At 41.4% G+C, this 12,272-nt stretch overlaps 1 protein-coding gene and 1 pseudogene across 4 annotated transcripts in view; one reads left to right on the top strand and one right to left on the bottom strand.

Annotated features, from left to right (window-relative positions):
• Positions 1–12,272, bottom strand: part of Cpeb1 (cytoplasmic polyadenylation element binding protein 1) — a 75,392-nt gene that overhangs the window by 61,224 nt on the left and 1,896 nt on the right. The gene's annotated exons all lie outside the window — the stretch shown is intronic.
• Positions 5,335–12,141, top strand: LOC102027974 (annotated as a pseudogene).

The following is a 12,272-nucleotide window of genomic DNA, read 5'->3' as shown; positions in this document are numbered from 1 at the left end:
TTATCTATATGACTTTTTATATAAGAAATGTTGAAAATTACAGTAATTCATATGCTCAGAATGCTGACTATAAATTAGGAAATTCTAGCTTTCTATGAGAAATTAATGTTTTCCTTATGGAAGAATGTATATCATCTAGCCAAATTTCCATGTTTGCCTTAAGTAGCCAGGCCACTCCATGCCAAGTTTTTGGCTGCACTTTAATAACTATAGGCATTTAAAATGCTCATCTATACATATTTAATTTTTTCCTTGTCCTCCACCTCAAGTCTCCCATGCACTGATGTGAATAAAAAATATTTTAGATTGGTCATTTGAAGTTGCAAATTGTCTATCTTTTTCAACCAAGAAAATGATAATTTCACATAGTTCAATCTAGTATTACTTCAATACTGAAAAACTGCTAGGTTAGAAGATGTTAAGATTACAGAAATTTAAAAACCTTGGTTTCAGAATTCATTAAATGGGAGAAAGAAATCCAGCTATGTAAGTGGAGATCAAATAAAGCACAAAATGCCACAAGAAAGGATAACTCAAGGTACCTCAAAAGGTTCCACAATTACAACTCCTATGGTATAGTGGGTCATGCCTGTAATCCCAGTGACCTGAGTGGCTGAGGAAGGAGGATTGCAAGTTTAAGGCCAGCTGGGCAACTTAGAATCCTGTCTCAAAATAAATTAAAAATAGCTGAGAATGGAGCTCAGAGGTGAAGCATTTACCTAGCATCCGTGAGGCCCTAGATTCAGCTTCCAGTAAAGTATGTGAAAGTATGTGTGTGTGCGCGCAGGCATACACACACACACACACACACACACACACACACACAGCTTCTAAAGAACAGTGCAAGAGCAGACTTTCAATAAGCAGCCATGAAAAAGAATATTATACAGTATTATTTACTTAACCTCTTGTTAATCCTCTAAACCCCAATACTCTGTAAGCATACCCTCCACAAGACACTACACTCCTAAATTACTGAGTTCACAGCTGCCAAAACCCAACCGAGTCTATCTTATTTGACATCTCTGGGGGTTCAGAATTTCAGCTAATCTCCACTCAATTCAGGAACCACTTTGTTCTGGCTCCCTTCTTTTCTCTGGTTCATTCCCTCTCTCTTTTTAACAATATGTTCTGGGAATTGAACCCAGGGCCTTTCCACTGAGGTACATCCCCAGTACTTTTATTTTATTTTTTGAGATAGGTTCTCACTAAGATGTCCAGGCTGGATTCAAACTTGTAATTCCTCTGCCTCAGTCTCAGAGCACTAGAATTATAAGCAGGCATGTACCACTATACCTAATTTCTGGTTATTCTTTAGTTTCTACAGGTACATGCATTGTGTAAAATTCTTTGAGCTGTATTAGCTCAGTCTGAAAAAGGAATACTAAAATTCCAGAACACATGTATGAGACCATGAAGGTAATACTTAATACCCAGACTGCTCAAGAATATCGGCAGCACATGGTCACTACAACTGCAGCTCTTGCCAACACTTGTCACACTGCTATCTGCATGCGCTAATAGCATTCCAATTTGATCAAGTTTAATGTGTTCCACAGCCTGTATCTCAGCAGCACCCAGCACAGTATCTGCTGCACTTACACCCCTCAATACCAATACCATACAAACCTAAGGCCCTATATCACACTCCTGTTAAAGGTATCTTACCACCTCTTTACCTCCATAAATAGTAGGGATTCCTGTAAGATTTTAGAAAAAAAAATCAGGATAAACAGTCATTAATTCTATGTTGTTTCAAAACTCTGTCACTCAAGTCACTTCAGGATTTGGAATTTTAAGTCTGAATCAGAGACAATTCCACATGAACAAAAAAACAAAAGCTCCAACGCTGTCAATGAGTTTACTCTGACCTTTCTCCATTTCCTCTCTAAGCAGTGTTTCTCAAGCTGCCCTGAAGTAGAAGGAAGAGGCAGTTTGAAGTCTGGGATCCTGACTTGAGCCCTAGTGTTCTACTAAGTGGATGACTTTGACCAAGATTTATAATTTCTCTGAGCATGTCTTTTCATTCATAAAGCAAGAATGACACAGCCTCATAAATTCTCATGAAGAACAAAAGTCATGGAAGGCTCTGGACAGCTGGTAATATAGGCACTATTCTTGCCCTTTCCAATTTGACATAGTTTCTCTATAATTTTTCCTCCAGTTACCAAAAGAATCTCCTTCCTATGCAAAGATAGTTTGGGAATATCTTTTCTCACCACCTCAGAACATCTTGATCAGTTATCCCTGCCACACCTTTAACACAGCTCTGTCTGTAAACAGGATCAGCTCTCTCTCTTGTTTAGCTCTTACCTTAACCCCATACTAACCTCTAATAGCTTGTCTTTCCTCCAGCTTCTGTACAGCATAACATCCTGTTTTACTGCCTGACCCTGTTCATCTCTTTAATCTCTGAATTTAGGTATCAGATGCCTCTTTTCATTCCCACAAATGCTATTCTGAAACTTTTTGCTAAGTTTACTGTGTCCTATTAAAATCCAATGGACATTTTTGAGCCTTTCAAAATGTTTCATCCTGTCTGGATGTTCCTATAAAATCTCTGAAAAGAGTAAATCTGATCTTCTACTCCATGTGACAGTAGTCTTCAAACATTTTTATTTCGAGACTCTATACTCTTAAAATTACCAAGGGCCTTTCTTTTGTAAAGGTGGATCAATCAAAATTTACCCACTGAAAATTAAAACTGAAGAAGTATATTTATTACTTTAAGAAAACAAATCCATTACATATTAACACAATTTTCCAAAATGAAATAAATTAGTGAAAAGTTACTGAGTTTTTCAAATCTCTTTAATATCTGGCTTAATAGAAGATGGTTGGGTTTTCTTATTTGATTCTGTAATTTTCTTAATTGATTCTCTAATTGTTGTCATTATTGTTCTGGTCTAGGTATAGGAAAAAAGTTCAGTCTTGGATAAGCAGGTAGAAAGGAGGAATATTTTAACAGCTCTTTCAGATGACTGACATTATTTTTCTCTCAAGTAGGAAGTTTTTTGGGGCTGGGGGTAATTGAGGATTAACCCAGGGCCTTTGCACTGAGCTACATTCTCAGCCCTTTTTATTTTCAAGACAAGTCTCATGAAGTCGCTAAACTGCCCAAAAAAACTTGCAATCCTCTTGCCTTAGCCTCCCAGAGCCCAGGGACTACGGGCATGGGCCACTGCACCTGTCTCAATTTCTTAAACGTTAGTTGCAGCACAGAATCTGAAACCACGTGCATGTACTTTTCATATGCTATTACATTAAAATGTATTGGTCTGCCTTGCACAATGGATGGAGCTCTCAATGTATAATATATATTATAGTTATTTGACAAATAGTGGTTCACTGAGTTATGCACATATCTGTAAATTCTGACACCACATGTCACCACCACTGTTATCTTTAAGTTACTGGAGAAGGTATGAAGCTTATGTAGTGGCAGATAAACATTTTCCGAAATTGTAATTTCTGGGGCTGGGGATTTAGCTCAGCGGCACAGCGCCTGCCCGGCAAGCGCAAGGTTGTAAGTTCGATTCCTGGTACCGGAAAAACAAAACAAAACAAAACAAATTGTAATTTCTTCAATGCTCAAATTTTACCCCTGGTAAAAATACTGTCAGTCATTTTTTATGAAGCAATTGGCTTACTTATTCACTTTTAGAAAAATAGCTGCCAAATACCCCAAGCTGAATAAGCACAGTCTTTCTGTCAAGAAAAGGTATTTCATGAAAAAAAGCAGCTTACTCTTCTTGAAACTCAATCACATAAACACTTTTTCTTTGACAACCCCTTCCCTTGAATATGAAGCAAAAGTGCTCAATGATAACTTCCCATTTGTCACACAATATTAAATGCATATACTCAAGGCTTGAAGTTTAATAAAATTAATTTGTATTGCTTCCTCAAGGACACTTGTAAGTGAAACTTTTGGGGAGGAATGTGTAGTGGGAAAGATACAATGACTGCTACTATAGCTTAACGGCACTGCCTTGATTCTTGCTGAGGTGCCAGAGGTTTCACACACCTCCATCCTTTTGTTATCAATGCAAATGATGACAGTTTAAAAATGCAACCATTATCTTAGAATTATTAAAATAGTTTTGACTTTGAGGTCTTCTTGAGGTTTTTGGGGTCCTTCAAGGCCCAAAGATACAGTTTTGAGAACTGCTGTAAGGCAAAGCTCCTCAGCCATAACAAATTCAAAAAGCCACCTTACAGTGGCTTCTACTTAGTGATCCAGTTAGATTCTTACTACTTCTGTTTTAACTACAGGATACATACATGCAGTGAAGGATGCTAGTCATAGGCACACACTTGATTCATTCCACATATTTGTATATATCTGAGTAACTATCATACATATCAAGATGCAGAACTTTTCTACATTCCATAGGTTCCCCTGTCCTTTCCCCTCTCTGTGCTCTTACAGGGTGTACTTTCAGACTCCTATGGTCACCGATTTATTTTGCCTATTTTTAAATTTCTTACAAACACAACCATGTAACATGTACTCTTGGGTCTGACTTTTCCCCTGCTTTGAATATTTTTACATTACAGGGCAGTCCCATAGATTATTATAAGCTACACAAACATAGTTATGTCACAACTTACCCACACAACTGTGTATGGGTAAGCAGAAAGGAGTTAAAATAGCAAGCCTCCCTGCTGTCTTCTGGCTGGCATCTGGGAACTCAGCTTCTGAGTACCCACCATTCCCACTACTGACAAGAGTGACTGCCTCTACTTAAACTGGATGAACAATATGGTTTAGGACAAACACGTGCTTTCCTCCTGAGTCTGGAATTCTGGTACATTCTAAGAAGTAGATGTCTAGCTGACCAGGCCAAAACAAAACAAAAACAGAAACAAAAAACCCATAACCTGGGCACCAAGTTCCTAACAAGCTTTCCTGGCTGACAACATTTTACATACATCGTCAGTTATGGGCAAATTAAATGGTATCCATTATGACTCCCCTAACAAAGGACCTGTACAAGCTTGAACCCAGTGTCCCCCAAACACTGCCCTATACACCTTATCTCTTTCATGGTTTTTCTCTATCCTTTAGTTTTAATAAATCTTAGTAATGAGTACAATTGTATTCTGTCTTATGAATCCTCCCAATGAATCATCTAACTTGGGAAAGGTCTTGGGGGGATTCCTGACAGGCAGACCTTTTCTTCTTTCAGGTTCTGAATGTTATGAATAAAAGTGCTGAGAATATTCTTGTGAATACCTTTTTATAGTCATATGTACTAACTTCTCTTTCATGTAAGAACACAAGTATGGAGCCGGGCTGCAGAGGGGCTGTACCTAGCCTTAAGGGCTGAGAAGAAAGCCAAGGTAATTTCAGTAATGAATGCTGTGGAAGAAAACCAGGTGTCTGGGGACTCATAGAAGGTGGAGGAGGCCAACCCTCCTGCTGTGCAGCAGCCCACTGATCCCACATTCTCCACTGTGGCCACCACTCCTGAACCTGTGGGGGCCGATGCTGGGGACAAGAATGCCACCAAAGCAGCTGACAACGAGCCAGAATATGAGGATGGCCAAGGCTTTGGTGTAGGGTAAACTGCAGGGCTTCTCCTGGTGGCCAGGCCACATGTGTCTTGGTGGATGACAGGCTGGAGTCAAGCTGAAGGCACCCACTGGGTCATGGAGATGTCAAGTTCTCTGTGGTGTATGTTGAGGAGCTGATACCACTGAGCTCCTTCTGCAGCATGTTCCACCAGGCTATCTACAACAAGCAGCCCATGTACCGCAAGATGTTGTATGAAGTGCTGCAGGTAGCCAGCAACCATGCAAGAAAGCTTTTCCCAGCCTTCCAAGATGAGAGCAACACTACTGAGGCTATGGAGGTGCAGAACAAGCAGATGATGTAATGGGCCCTCAGAGGGTTCCAGCCCTCTGGCCCCAAGAGCCTGGAGCCATGACTAGTAGAAAAGAATCTCTATAAGGAAGTTTATACAGACATGAGGGTTGAGCCTGAGGCAGCTGTGTCAGCATCACCTCAAGCCAAAAAGCCATGAAAGCCCAACAGAGAAGCCCAAGGTTAAGGAGATTACTGATGAACAAACAAGAGTGGTTGGTGTACAAGGTGTTGCAGAAGTGCCAGAATATCGAGGATATTTGCATCTCATGTGGGAGCCTCAACGTCACCCTGGAGCACCCTCTCTTCATTGGTAGAATGTGCCACAACTGCAAGAACTGCTTTCTGGAGTGTGTGTACCAGTACAATGATGATGGCTACCAGTCTTACTGCACCATCTGCTGCAGGGGACTCAAGGTGCTCCTGTGCAGGAAAAACTGCTACAGGTGCTTTTGCATGAAGTGTGTAGATCTCTTGGTGGGGCTGGGGGCTGCCCAGGCAGCCATCAAGGAAGACCCCTGGAACTGCAACATGTGCAGGCACAAGGACACCTACAGGCCGCTGCAGTGGCGGGAAGACTGGCTGTCTTGGCTCCAGATGTTCTTTGCTAATAACCATGATAAGGAATTTGACCCTCCAAAGGGTCAAACTGTCCACCTGTACCAGCTGAGAAGAGAAAGCCCATCGGGGTGCTATCTCTCTTTGATGTAATTGCTATTGGGATCCTGGTGCTGAAGGACCTGGGCATCTAGATGGACCACTACATTACCTGAGGTGTGTGAGGACTCCATTAGAGTGGGCACAGTGTGGCACCAAGGAAAGATCAAGGACATCAGTGATGTCCGCAGTGCCACGCAGAAGCATATTTAGGAGTGGGGTCCATCTGATCTGATGATTGAGGGCAGCCCCTGCAATGACCTCTCCATCGTCAATCCCACTCCCAAGGGACCCTGTAAGGGTACTGGCCAGCTCCTGCATGATACACAGCCCAAGGAAGGAGATGACAAACCCTTCTTCTGGCTCTTCAAGAATGTGGTGGCCATGGGCGTTGGTGACAAGAGGGGGCATCTCACGATTTCTCGGGTCCAACATCTGGCCTGATGTACAAAGGTTTTTTAACCAAGGATGGGGAAAGGGATTAGGCTTGAAGATGGCTCGCTGTATGGTGGATTTTTCCCCTGGGTTTTTTTTTTTTTTTTTTTTTTGGTTTTTCTCCGGTACCGGGAACCGAACTCACGACCTTGCGCTTGCCAGGCAGGCGCTTTGCCGTTGAGCTAAATCCCCAGCCCCTCCCCCTGGTTTTTAACAAGCTGAAGGAGGGGAATTGAGTGAACCAGCAATAGGAATGGAATGAATACAGGGCTACAGATAACACCAAGGCAGGATTACACCCAGGCTTTGTAGTTATAAACACTGGAAAGAAATTTCCAAAGGAAAGCTACAACCATGTACTTACCCAGTACCCTTCTGCAGCACAGTCTCTGCTGGGAAAAAACAAAACACCCTAATACAGCTCTTGTCCCCAAGAGGATAAGAGAGCCTGGAATCTAGTTGGGAAAAATTAGACTAATGAGTGAAACAGATAGAATCAGATTAGCTCCAAGAGACAAGGAAAGGAAAAAAAACTGATTCTGTTTTTAGAATTAGAAACCCCAGCAAGGTTTAAAGTGTTTCAGATAGATATCTGCATTCAATAGTCCAATAAGAACCACAGGACTTGAAAACAACAAAAGCTAAAGTTCTCAACCTAAAACTTGGCAACTAAAGAACTAGTGCAGCTATAGGAATTCATGGAACCAAATCCTGTATGAGAGGACAGGAATGATCTAACAGACTGAACCACAGGGAATGTAGCACTGAGGAAGAAAAAGAAGCTTCCAAGCATCAAGACAAAATGATCACATAAGAAAAAGCCATAAGGCTGGGGGTGTAGCTCAGTGGTAGGGCACTTGCTAAGCCTACTCAAGGGTCTGGGTTCAATCCCAAGTAAGGTAAATCTTCAACTTTCAAACATTCGAACTACAAACTTTCACAGGTGTACTGTAAATCTCACTTTGTCAGAGTAACTGACTTTCAAATTCTCCCTGCTCCTTCCAAGTACCTATCATGTCTTTTTTCCTCCTTTGCCATCTTCAAATAAATTGTCTTCTTTTAGTTAAAAAAAAAAAGACTCACTTTGTTGGCTTATAAATGAATCTAATTTATGAACACTTCTGCTGAAATGGACCTTGAAGTTGAGGAATTATACACTACCAGAAAGAAAAAAGAAAAAGAAAGCCACAAAATTTTCTGAACTAAGTGGCAATTTTAAGTAAAATGAGATAATCAGAGACCAACTTAAGAGAGGTCAAGATGTGTGAATTCTAGAACACTAGTCTAGAAATGACAAAATGTGACTTCTAGGTCTGGCTCAGTCAATCATTCACTGTATAAAAATAAAATAACTGGTTTTTGTTCTAAGCTTAATTCTCCTTTGTCAACAAAGAGAGGTAGTCAAAAATTGTAATTTAGGATCAGTGTCAATTCCAAATTATACCTGAGAGACACATCTCCAACACTTTTTCAGTTTCAAAACAATACTAAGATTATAGTTTTTTAAAAAAAGTCTCAGGAGAAAGAGACAATTCATAAGACAGATGGTGCCAGGGCCAGAACCCAGGAGCATAAAGCCAGATGCTAAAAGCACAGGTGTTAAGTAGTTAGAGATTAAGTGTTCTGTCAAAAGACACACACACACACACACACACACACACACACCCCTCTGCCCTTCAAGGTAACTGCTTTTCTTCCAACAAAGGAAAGCTACTCTCACACCTGTATCGAATGTATGGTGCTAAACCCTATCCAGATGGTACTCCACTGTATACTATACTGGCCAAGGATAAAGAAAGCAGTAACAATACCAGTCAAGTTACTCCCTAAATCAACAGTGACCCATTTCTAAACACATATCAATCTTTAGACCTGCCCTTCTGGGGATTCTCCAATTACCTCCAGGGAAACTGGAGTAAGGTATAAAATGCCTTAAAAAAATAAAAATAAGAGTGTTAACTCACTATAATCTAAAAGGACTTCTCCAACAATATAGGAAAACTTAAAGGAGAATTCAGTTTGTCCATGCCTAAGTAAGCACTTAATCAGGAACACCTCCATGCACATACCACAGCTACTTAAAAACACATTATATATTAAGGCAGCAAAATAACCCCTGACAGGCCACTTTTTAAATCCCACTAACAAAAGTCACTGGCAATTAAATCTACAATGTGGATTTAACACCCTAAAATTTGGATACTTTTTATGGAAAGTCAGAAATTTTTCCATGAAAATATTAAATAGTATGTATACACAGTAGTTCAATCTCAGCTATAATTAAGAAATGAATTATTGTGCAGTCTTATCTTCAACATAAAAACTTTCAATCCTCGACATCTGTAGTTGCAGAAGAATCTCTCATATGCAAGTTTAACTAAAAACCTGCTGCAACAGTAGTACAAAAAAAAAAAAAAAAAAAAAAGCATTTCTAAACCTACATGTAGGAGGGAAACAGGCGGAGTTAGGAAGGATCCAAAAGGCTTAACCATTGAAAGGGTGCAATCAGTGCTTCTTGATTTTAAATAAAACAAGAGGCCAAATTCTTTATATAACCTCCTCCATCTCAAGCTCTAGTTCTAACCCCCTTCATCCCCATCTACTCTAGGATTTTTTTCGAAATTGTTCCCAGAGGAAATTCAGTTTAGACACTACCCAGGAAAATCAGATTTGCAGACTAGGATGAGATTACTGCAGCTTTCCCATACACACAAAAAAATTTGTGTTTCATCCCATAATTCTTGTACTGCCTCCACCACTAGTTACTGAAAACAGTTTATACATTAATATCTGGGTTTGGTTTACACTTCTCCCCAAATTTCAAGACTTATAGCACAAACCTCCTAATTAATTTGCTCTTTAAACAAACAATTTTAGGGAACTGTTACTTAGTCAAAGGACCTGAAACTAATGAATGAGAAAGCTTGTACACACAACACAGCATAAAATATGAAGACACCAGCAAATGGACAACTGAAGTTCTCTCATCCCCTCAACCCTACCCCACTGCCCCCTGCTGCCCAAATCTGCAAACACTGAACTTACAGCTGACTACTTAGCTGGTAAAGGTTGCTAGAAAAGGATAAGGTCAGGTCACAGGCAGTATTTCAGAGTTGTTATCTTTCCTATAACTCAGTTTATATGAGGACATTCTCACAGAGAAATCTCTTTAGCGAAGACTTTAAATATGCTCTTTATCACTTCTTTTGGGGGTGCGGTGCTGGGGATCAAACCCAGGGCCTTCTACAAGGCAAGAGCTCTACCACTGAGCCACATCCCCAGCCCATCCACTTTAAATCCTTGAGAATAATACACAGACTTTTATACTTTTTTTTTTTTTTACACATCTGCTAGTGTGGCTATGTATAATGCTGAGATTATTTTACTCAGAATTAAAAGACTCCGCAACTCTCATTCCAGGAGCAGGGCTTTTTTATGCCGTAAGACCTTGTCCCTGAATATTTTGCCACATACTGCTTTTGAAAACCTTTATCTATAGCTCAGAAGTACAGCATGTGCTTAGTATGAGGAAGCACCTGGGTTCACACTATCCAGCACCAAAATAAAATGTTTATTGCTGCAAATCTAAGTCATCTTTATGGGAGTTTGAGCTAAAATAGCCAGATTTAGTAAGGTTTTTCTTTCTACTAATATATGGTTCTTAAAATAATTATATGATTTCAAATTTGCCTTGCCCCAGATGGAAAAAGTCACTGAAATTTTAACTATGCTGAAAAAGGAAAAGTCTTTTGCGCAGAGAACTGGGAGGTTCACCTCCCACTGTGGGAGGAGTCTATTTTCTCCGGACTTCTGGCTCTCAGATCAGCTAACTGTACTGACACACATCATGGAATGATAGACACAGCACATTCCTCCTGCCATCCACCCTGCTGTACTAGTGCTCAGAAGACCCACTGACTCCTATAGCAACGAGATTCCCATCAATGCAGTTAAGGTTCACACTGCCTAAACATGGGTCTAGCCACAGCCTTTTTCCCCCTGCACTATACGTTACTAATTAACCCCTGACATACCAGAATACACATACCTAACAAACTGGGCTATGACGCCAGAAAGACCCAGCACCTGATTCCATCACTTAATAGCTTCATGACTCAGTCTGAGCCAGTTTCCTCATCTGTAAATTAGGGGAAAATCTAGTATCTTAAAACAGATCCCAAACTAGCTATCACGTTGAATTCAATATTATAGAAATATTACATTTGGTCCCTATTGTCTTTTACATTTTTAAATTCTGCTACATTTAAAAGTCTGAGGAATTATCAAAATACAGACTACCAGGGAAATACAGACTAGGGAAAAAGGTCAAAGACGCATCAAAATCCAGGCCCGCATTTTGCTTTGCTTGACAACAATGGCAGCTGCTTTTAGAGAGGGCTTTAGAAAGACCGTTAAGAGAGATACAAATGCTCTCGGTTAGTAGGGGTAATACCTTCCCTCACTCATTTATGTTACCTCAAGCACCTGTAGAGTTTGGGTTTTACAACCTGTTTTAAGGATTAAAGACAAAACTACTAATAGTTGTGCTCAGCAAAAATGCTTGCTGGGGCAGCCATTATCATCAGCTCATTTGTTATTAAGTTTGGTGTTCAGCTGGAGTCTTAGAACTTTATCAGCCGTTTTCTGTCTCTGGAACACTGTACGCCACAGTAAATGCAAAACCCCCGACGCCTTCCTAACTGCAAATGTTCCCAGGATCATTCAGCGCAGTAACTGCCTAACCTCCTGTCTGCCGTCCAGGCCGGCACAACCTCCCTTCCACACCCGAGTCTAGGCAAACAAAAGCAGGGCAAGACCAGTACTTTCATTCGAAAGAGGCTGAGTTTATTACCCATAGAAAGGGAGCGAACTGTCAAATCCCATCTTCTCAGTACTGGGAATTGAGCCCAGGGCCTCCGCAGAGAGCTTCGTCTCCACCCCTCCCTCTTGAGACCAACTCTCACAAAGCTGCCGGGCTCGGATTCGTGAGCCTCCTGCCTCAGTTTCCCAGAATACTCCACCACAGTGTCCGGAACATTCATCACCAGACCACCAAATTTACGCCGAATCCCTCCCACACTCGCAAAGCAGCGCGCCCCGGGAGCAGTTTCTCTCGGGCACACTCCCCGAGGACGGAAGAGCGCGCAGGAGCCCGGCGCGCCCGGTCCTCGGGCTCCTGAGGCAGCACGCCCTCCCTGCAGCCGGGACAGCCGCACACAACCCGGCCGAACCGCCGCCCGTTCGCAGTTCCCGGGCTCCCACTTCCCGCCGGCCGGCCGAGCGGAGCGAGCCAGCCGGGGCGCTCCCGTCC

The sequence above is a fragment of the Chinchilla lanigera genome, unplaced genomic scaffold (genome assembly GCF_000276665.1).
Source record: "Chinchilla lanigera isolate Chin_1 unplaced genomic scaffold, ChiLan1.0 scaffold00015, whole genome shotgun sequence".
NCBI classification, from domain to species: domain Eukaryota; kingdom Metazoa; phylum Chordata; class Mammalia; order Rodentia; family Chinchillidae; genus Chinchilla; species Chinchilla lanigera.
Note: the sequence above shows the minus strand (reverse complement) of the source record. Positions and strands in the feature narration are given on the sequence as shown.